The following is a 7080-nucleotide window of genomic DNA, read 5'->3' on the forward strand; positions in this document are numbered from 1 at the left end:
TGTGATGTGCCTTATGCGGTAGATAAGCTTCGTTCAGGCATGAGTTGTTGGCTGTGTGTTTAATGTTAACAAATCCACAATCTATATTAAATAAAATGCTTTCAAACAGAAACACATGTAAACAAGTCTATGTATTGATCACTTGACAAAAATGCATGACCAGGGGCTCATAGGAAACTAACCCCATATGTACCCGAGGAGTAATGGCTCAGTATTTGCTAATTCTGTGTTCGCAATGACTTTATGAAATAGGACTACTGTGAATAATGAGAATCGACTGTATTTTGTTGCCTGGGATGAGGCTGTGTAGGTAGGCTCTGAGTAATAATGCCTTCTCCATGTTTCTAAAGAGGCCTTGCAGGAACAGCTGCAGCATATCTTCTCAGTGAGGCATTTTCTCTTTCTGCCTCAGACATCCCATCACCCAAGGGGCAAAAATAAGAATTCATCACCCCCAAACCTTCATCCCCTTGCCCCATCTCTGGCAGCCAGGGCAGGAGGAGGCTGGTCAGACAGGAAAGTACATCCAGCAGGTAACAATTAAGGAAAGCAATCTTGTGCTTCCCTATCGCTCAGGCAAAGAGAGACAGCACCCACCATACCACAATTACTGTCCTTGCCTCTTTGGGGTTATTATACAGCTCGATCATAACAATAAAAAATAATCTATACCTAGCTCATACTGCAGAGAGACAGCCTCAAAGGAGCAAAGCAACTTCTGTACCCTCAGAGGAAGACACATTTAGTGAAAGTGTCCAGGGCGGCAAGAGTCCACGACTGAAACAGGAGTAGATGGCAGCCTCCCAGGCCCCATGATTTGGGGTGACTTTTAGGTAATTTTATTTGTATCCCTGCCACAGCAAAGACCCATCTCCTCATAGCTCTTTTCCTGAAGACAATTTAGTAACATCAGGAGCTGGATCTGTCTTTTATATGATCTTATAAATAACAACCGTCTAGAGATGGCCTTGGCTGCTGTTCTCTCCAAATATTAAATTAGCTGCTGTGGTAGAAAGTAAATTTAAAAGACATGCCTTATTGTTTCTATAAAAGTGAGGAGAATAGAGAGTAGGGTCTGGAGGAGGAGGGCAGCCCAGGCTAGAGAGAGGAGCACTTCATGTGGTCACATCCTCTGCCCAAAGTTCTTAGACCACTTTTATACAAATTCTCAGATCATGGGTTCCTTATTCTTTCTCATTGGAAATGAATAATAATGCCTTCTCAATGTTTCTAAGGAGGCCTTGTAAACTGGAGACCCAACATCTCTCAGCTTTTGCTTTCTATCTGGCTCCATGCAAGTTATTTGGAATAAGAGTACAATTATATGCCGGGACCAGCTCTTCTGGAAGGAATGAAAGACCAGCTTTACCAAGAGCTCCTGCCCATATATCAGAAGGGTCCAAAAGTAATCCTTGTGACCCTTTGCCTGAAGGTGGAAGCCCTGAGTGCTTTCACGCATGCATGCATGCATTCATTCATTTCATAAGTATATATTGTGCACCAACTGTATTCTTGGCACAGTGCTGGGCACTGGAAATACAGCCAGAAGCAAAGCATTGTCCCTGCCCCCAGAGATCTCACAGCTGGGTCAAAGAGAAGGGCATTTGGAAAGACCATTACCATTGAATATGTGTGCTGTCAGATAGGAGAGTTAAATGTGTAGCGGAAACAGAAGAAGGGCGCCCAACCCAGTCTCAACTGATCAGAAACAGCTTCCCAGAGGAGGTGAAACTGAGGCCCAAAGAATAAATGTGAGCTGCTTGGGCAGGAGGGAGAAACAACATGTGGCAGCAAGGCAAGGGCAACAGAGAGCCTCCATGTTCCCGGAACATCATCAGATTGGCCCATGGAGCTTGTAGGGGACAGGGAGCGGTGAAAAAATGACAATGGAGACGTCAGTGGAGGTCCCATCATGCAGAGTCTAAAAACCTGGCACCCATGCTCAGTGGCAGATTGCTGAATTTCCCTAGAGGGCAACCAGGTTAACTGTCCTGTAAGCTCTGCCAGGGTCTACCAGGTGCACTGTGATCCTGGCTCATACCAGCAGTCCCTGGAAGACAGGACAGTGTGGTGTAGCCCTGGCAGTTGTTCAGAGGTGCTTTCCTCTTGCTCTTGGAAAACACTCATTTTCCTAGAATTGAATCCTGCCCTATTTGGTGATGGGATTTCTGGAGCCACTTGGCTTGCACATGCTCAAATTTTTGTTCTCTGTACTGCCCCACCTGCCCATCTCAATTCCTCACCCTCAGTGGGTCCTCTTGGTCTCTCTGAGAAGAGCACATGCAGATGCAACTGCTCCCCATGTCCCTAAATTCCTGATTCTCTCTTAGTAACTCCTTCTTCCCCAGATCTCTCCTTCTCATGCCCTCAACGGGGGTCCTGGATCCTGGGGAGGGTATCCTCAGCCAGAATCTTCAAACTGAAGATTCTGGCATGAAGCTTGTAGAGGCTAAGCCTTACAACTCCACGGTTGCATGCATTTTACACTTTGAAGCTGTCTGTCATGTTACCCCACAGCAGCCCAGGGAGAGGGTGTGAGGGGCCAATGAGGAATCCAGTGCCTAGAGAGGTGTCGTGACTTCCTAGGATCACACGGCCAGGCTCGAGGAGACAGGGCTCAAACTTCCATCCCCCAAACCATCATTCAGTGTTCATTCCACTCTTTCCAGCTTTAGTCACACTCAGTAAAATGTTCCTTTCAAAAAAAAGATAGTCAACACCTTCCAAAGACCTGACCTTGTCAAATGGCTGTTTCATTTTAAGACCAGGAATTTGTGATGTCAACTACATCTTAGAAGCCAAAGAGAAAATACAAAGACCAAAATAAGTACTATTTATTTACTTATTTGTATATCTATTTATCTATTTATAACTCGAGGTCTATCAGTGTGCTGGTCTCAGGCTATATAAGAGCATTTGTAACCCAGGGAAGAGCCTTTACTTCCCAAAATGAGGCTCCATTCATTGCCAGATCATGGACAAGTCAATCAACCAGATCATGGGGAACAATCTACTGACCCAGATGATGAAGACTGTTTATTACAAATGCCAAAGAATATCAAGGTTTCTGAGGTTCTGAGGCAAAATAGAAACACGGAGAAACAACTGCCACTCAAACAAGGAGGCAGCTCCACTTCCTGCTGAAACACTCCCTCCCACACGGAAGATGCAGCAATGCACTGATAGCAAGAACTACTGTGTGTGACACACAACAGCAGCAAAGTTGTGTGCTCTCACACCTCCTGGAGTTGCCCATGACATTAATCCTGCCTGAAGTGTGCCCCTTCCCTACTTTGTCACTCAGCAAACTTGTCCTCCTTCTTTGAGGCTCAGTATAAATTGCATCCTCTATATCCCCACCCCCTCCTACCCTCTATGGCAGAATTAGTTGTTCCTGTACCTGAGCTCTCAGAGCATTTTGGTCTTAACACTAATGTAGCTTAGGTTCATGGAGGCTCCAGGAATTATCATGTCTGTTGTCTGTGACATCTCAGTACCTAAAGGAGTTCCTAGACCATGGTGAGTCTCAAAGCAACATGTCTTGAATGAAAAAGAGAGAGAGAGAAATGAAGACTTCCAGTTGGAAGTTATGAGTTCTGGTGACATGATTTGAGGAGGAGGATTTGCCGTCTGTTACATACCAGGTGCTTTGCTCTCGCTAACTTATTAAATGCACCTCTCAGCAAACTATGCAGTAAGTTTAACATTTTTATGATGCAAATGAAAAAGTAGAGGTTTAGTGGGTATAAGTAACTTGTACATAGTGGAACCAGATTCAACTCCAGGTCTAGCTTGACCCACAAACCTATGCTGGTTTCACTATACTGACTTACTCCCCAAGCATGATCCCAAGGATAAAGAAAGTAAGATTACTCTTGTTGCAATTGCTTTTGGTGTCTTTGTCATGAAATCTTTGTCCGTTCCTATGGCCAAAATTGTATTGCCTATGTTGTCTTCCAGGGTTTTACATTTTACAAGTTTTGGGTTTTACATTTAATCCATCATGAGCTGAATTTTTGAATATGGTATAAGTGAGGGGTCCAGTTTCAATCTTCTGCATATGGCCAGCCAGTTATTCCAGTACCATTTATTAAATAGGGAGCTTTTTCCCATTACTTGTTTTTGTTACATAAAAGCTAAAAAAAAAAAAAAAAAAAAAAAAAGATAAAAAAGATTTCTGCCGCAATTGTTGTATCTGGAAAAGTCATATAAAGGCCAAATCAGTTGAAATTTTAAAAAAGAAAGATAATTCATGCTCCACTGCTTGTTGCATGCAAGCAACTTAGGTATTTGCATGCAAATATCTAAGTTAAGTCATTAAATTTTTTCACTTCTCAATGGACATATGAGTTACATCTACTCCCTCACCCCATCAGGCTTCCTGGAAGATGCTGCATGATACCTACGAGTTTAACCAAAGGAGCAGAAAACACCCAGGGAAACTTATGGTGTCAGAAATTTTCTCTAAGGGGGTCTTTGTTCATATTTGAGAGCTTTGGAGTTATATTGTCAGGAGGAAATTTCCTCCAGGGTCCAGCTCAGGGAAGCACCAAACTGTTCCTTTTAAAACTGACATTCCAGAATCAATCATATTTGCTATTCTGATTACCACAGTTTCTCTCTTAGGTATATCATGAAACGTTCATAAAGCAAAATTATTGCTTTTACACTTCACACTCTTTGGCCAAGTTGATGCTTGTGAAAGGCTGGATCAAATCTCACTTCTATAGATCAGCCCTTGGAATGAGTTAATCCATAAAGTTTAACATACGTATATCGGAAGATCTAAAATGCATAAAGTTACTAACACACCACACAAGTGCACGCGCACGCACACACACACAATCTGGGTTACAAATCCAAGTGTTTACAAGGGTAAGGCCAGCCACAAAAAATAAGTGAAGCTGGCCCAGTGAGGACTGTGATAAACTAAAGAACAAATGACCATCTAGAGGTACCAGCTACATACATGTGCCCACGTGGAAATATGAATCCCACACGTTAATACCTCAGCCCACCATCAGTAACTTTGCTCCACCACTTGGCCTCATTGTCCAAAGCATCTCCCTACTCCCTTATGTTCCCAAGCTGACTGGGCAGCTCTTGTGTGGTTTTACCAACTAGATTCCATCCCAGATGTTGTTGAGCTTCACACAACCCAACACAGACCCATGTAACAACCCAAAGAGTAGAAAACCTCTTTCCCAGATGGGGATCCCACACACTTTTTTTTTGAGACAGGGTCTCCTTCTGTTGCCCAGGTGGGAATGCAGTGGCACCATCAGAGCTCACTGTAACGTCGAAGTCCTGGGCTCAAGTGATTCTTCCATCTTGGCCTCCTGAGTAGCTGACTATAGGCATGCACCACCATGCCTGGCTCATTTTTATTTTTTAATTTTTTGTTGAAGTGGGGCCTCACTATGTTGCCCAGGCTGGTCTCAAACTCCTGGCCTCAGGCAATCCTCTCACCTCAGGCCTCCCAAAGTGCTGGGATTACAGGTGTGAGTCACGGCACCTGGCTGCTCTCACACTTTTGTAGCCTGAGTAACCAAGGCGGAAGTTACAGAGAACATGCCAAGTTCCAAGACACTAACTGGATTTGTAAATATTAACCTCCTTATTAAAAAATAAAAAGGCTGCCTTTCTATTTTATAGACTGCAGATGACTGGTAAACTCGCCATTGTAGGACTCACATAGTTCAGGTTAATAAAGTGTTTGCCATATTTTGAAAACACAGGTGCATCTCAACCATCTTTCAGCACACTTACTCTGCTCTTTGAAACTCATAGCGGATCCATGGCCCTTCTCACAGACTAAGCTTTTCCAGATGACTGTCATTGTTTTCATTTTTGATGCCAAATTGTCTTCTCTATACATTTTATAGTACATTTATAATCATTTGCAAAGAGTTCTCTCTCTTTGATATTTTCCTAGCTTCTCTTTTGTCTTCTTCACCTTCCTTGCCTCCTGAGCCTCCTCAATAAGAGAGTAGATCCAGCATCAGGACTCAGGCATCTGCAGGGAATGCCAACCATTCCACTTACAAGCCACCTTCCTCATAAGGAAGCCCATCACTTTTCCAGGCAAGAGAGGCTATTTTGGTTTCCTTCCTCCTAGAAGCCTTTGCAGACTTAGTACAGGGACTTTAACTAGATTAATTGCTACCCCTTCACTTCCACTGCAATCACGGACTGGACTGATATTTACAAGCATCCTTCCTCCACCACACTTTTCTAATGCTTCCATTAATATCATGTCCAACCCCTGTGACAAGAGCTGTCTTGTCCTAGGCTCCTGCTCACAACACAAGAACAGACACGGTCACCCCTCCCTTATTGCTCTGTTACTCACCAATCCAAGCACCTGTGACTCTGCTTTCTGTGGCTACAAGGATGCCTTCCGCCTGCATGTAGGGAAGTCCAGAAGTGCTAGGGAGTCAAAGCTTTCAGGAGCTTAGGTTATAATGGATGAAAGTAGGGGTATAAATACAGTTTTTCGGTTTTTGTTTTTGTTTTTGTTTTAAGATGCAATCTCACTCTGTTGCCCAGGCTGGAGTGCAGTGGTGCAATCTTGACTTACTGCGACCTCTGCCTCCCAGGTTTAAGTGATTCTCCTGCCACAGCCTCCTGAGTAGCCAGGAATACAGGCGCCCACCACCACGCCCGGCTAATTTTTAGTAGACATAGGATTTCACCATGCTGACTAGGCTGGTCTTGAACTCCTGACTTCAAGTGATCTGCCTACATCTGCCTCCCAAAGTGCTGGAATTACAGGCATAAGCCACAGTGTGCAGCCTAAATACACTTCTTGAATAAGAACAGCATGTTCTACACTGTCTCTCAGAGGTCCCAGTGGGATTGAGCCCTGGTTACATGTAGAAGTAACCTGCTCATTCATGCATGCTGAATTGGCTTCCTTCCCTGCTAGTCTCACTTTTCATCTTACCTACAGGAATTTCTTGGGATCACTTCCCAAGTAAACTACTTGCAACTGAAATCCTGCCTCAGGCTCTTCATCTAAGGAAACCCAACAGAAATCATCACTGTTCTCTTCCCCTGTGCATTTCACTTCCTACTCCA

This window comes from Macaca mulatta, chromosome 8 (genome assembly GCF_049350105.2).
Source record: "Macaca mulatta isolate MMU2019108-1 chromosome 8, T2T-MMU8v2.0, whole genome shotgun sequence".
In the NCBI taxonomy this organism is placed as follows: Eukaryota; Metazoa; Chordata; class Mammalia; order Primates; family Cercopithecidae; genus Macaca; species Macaca mulatta.